This window comes from Dipodomys ordii, unplaced genomic scaffold (genome assembly GCF_000151885.1).
Source record: "Dipodomys ordii isolate 6190 unplaced genomic scaffold, Dord_2.0 Scaffold105, whole genome shotgun sequence".
Classification (NCBI taxonomy): domain Eukaryota; kingdom Metazoa; phylum Chordata; class Mammalia; order Rodentia; family Heteromyidae; genus Dipodomys; species Dipodomys ordii.
In genome coordinates this window covers 2122696-2125021 of record NW_012267321.1, presented here as the reverse complement: position 1 = coordinate 2125021, position 2326 = coordinate 2122696, and the positions used below count along the sequence as shown (strand labels likewise).

General features: G+C 47.4%; 1 protein-coding gene across 2 annotated transcripts in view; it reads right to left on the bottom strand.

The window, feature by feature from the left end:
- Nucleotides 1–2326, bottom strand: part of LOC105994364 (zinc finger protein 420-like) — a 73496-nt gene that overhangs the window by 15040 nt on the left and 56130 nt on the right. The gene's annotated exons all lie outside the window — the stretch shown is intronic.

Here is a 2326-nt window from a genome sequence, read left to right as displayed (position 1 = left end):
TGACTGGACCCAAAAAAAAAAGACCTGACCCATAAAACACAGAGGTTGTAATCTGGCTCCAACTGGTGATACCACATGCTTATGGTAAACCCTGCCTTTTGCACATGCTTACGGTAAACTCCACCTATTGGCCACCTGTATGTGGTCTGGTATGATCATACATTCCTTTATATGTGTTACAATCCCATTAGTCACCTGAGTGTGACCAGGCTCAAACTCATGGATTTTGCCTTTAAAAACCAAAGAATGGGGGCCGCTCAGGGTTGCAGTATCAGCTCCCGAGCCTGTGCTGCAGCCCTGGCTGGTCAGCGTAGGAACCTTCTCAATAAAGTTGCGTCTATATTAACAATTTAGTTGAGGTGGGCTCTGTCACTCCTGATGACTAGGTGGGCTTGCCTGCCTGAGTAGGGGTCTTCCTATTACAGATGCATTGGGAATAGATTGGAATACTATTAGAGTTTATATATAGTAGGATACTATATAATAGGAATAGTAGTATAGAGTAGGAAAAGTTTGAGTCTTCAATAATATTTTTTGTGAGATAACAAATCAGTCTTTGGGAAGGTGGCTCAGTGGTAGAGTGCTTGCCTTGCATGCCTGAGGCCCTGGGTTTGATTCCTCAGCACCAAATAAGCAAAAAGAAAAAAGCTGGAAGGGGTGCTGTGGCTCAAGTGGTAGAGAGCTAGCCTTGATCTGAAGAGCTGAGGGACAGCACCCAGGCCCATAGTTCAGGCCCCACAACCGGCCTCCCCCCCAAAAAATCAGTCTTTCCAGTCACCAGTAAACACTGAAAGCTAATCCTCTTTAAAGATTATAAATGTATCTTAAACCTGCAGTTCATACTGTGAAACTGGGGGTGCTGAGTTCTAAGGTCCCAGGGTAAGAAGGTGTAATAAGCTTAATCAGATGTAATTGATAGGACTTTCGTGGGTGTATAATCTGTGTTTTAATGAGGTATCACATACCAGGTGCACGGGTGTTTAATTTGTTGTATTTAATTTTAATTAATTCCTCTTAGTAGGAAAAGGGGTTTAATGTTTGAACTTTGATTTTATTTTGTGTTTTTTTTGGGGGGTCCATTCGTGGGCCTGAACTCTGGGTCTGAGTGCTGTCCCTCAGCTCTTCAGCTCAAGGCTAGCACTCTACCACTTGGGCCACAGCGCCACTTCCGGCTTTTTTCTTTTTGCTTATGTGGGACTGAGGAATCGAACCCAGGGCCTCATGCATGTAAGGCAAGTGCTCTACCACTGAGCCACCTTCCCAGCCCGAATGTTTGAACTTTGAATGTCAATAAATGAATTAAGAACCTAGCACTAAATTCTCACTTTTTTCTTTTTAGACAATTCTAAAGTTAGTTGTTCTTTTGTGGGTTATGAGGCTTGAACTCTGGGTCTGGGCACTATCCCTGAGCTTTTTTTTTTTTTTGGGTCTGGTCTGGTCATGGGGCCTGAACTCTGGGCCTGGGCGCTGTCCCTCAGCTCTTCAGCTCAAGGTTAGCACTCTACCACTTGAGCCACAGTGCCACTTCTGGCTTTTTTCTTTTTGCTTATGTGGGACTGAGGAATCGAACCCAGGGCCTCAGGCATGCAAGGCAAGCTCTCTACCACTGAGCCACCTTCCCAGCCCCTATCCCTGAGCTCTTTATCTCAAGACTAGTGCTCTATCACGTGAGCCACAGCGGCACTTCCAGAGTTCTGGTGGTTTATTGCAGATAAGAGTCTTATGGACTTTCCTGACAGGACAGGTTTTGAACTGCGATCCTCAGATCCCAGCCTCCTGAGTAGCTAGGATTACAGGCATGAGCCACAGGTGCCTGGCTTCAGACAATGCTGGGGTACAAAGAAGAATCAGGGTCTCCCCTAGTTTAGCCATTCTCCCATAAGCTGGGGCCAACCAGAGGGAAGACCTCTAGTCTCAGGGTTCCGGGCTGGAAGAAGTGTGGGTGAGGAGGCAGAAATTCTCCCATCACAGTGAGGAGGCTGGGCTGGGAAGGTGGCTCAGTGGTAGAGCACTTGCCTTGCATGCTCGAGGCCCTGAGTTCGATTCCTCAGCACCACATAAGAAAAAAGCCAGAAGTGGCGCTGTGGCTCAAGTGGTAGAGCCCCAGCCTTGACCTGAAAAGCTGAGGGACAGCGCCCAGGCCCAGAGTTTAGGCCCCACGACCGGACCTCCCCCCCCCAAAAAAAAAGAAAGAAGAAAGTAGTACCATTTGGGGGCTGGCAAGTTGGCTCAGTGTTAGAGCACTTGCCTTGCATGCCTGAGGCCCTGGGTTCGATTCCTCAGTACCACATAAGCAAAAAGAAAAAAGCTGGAAGTGGCGATGTGA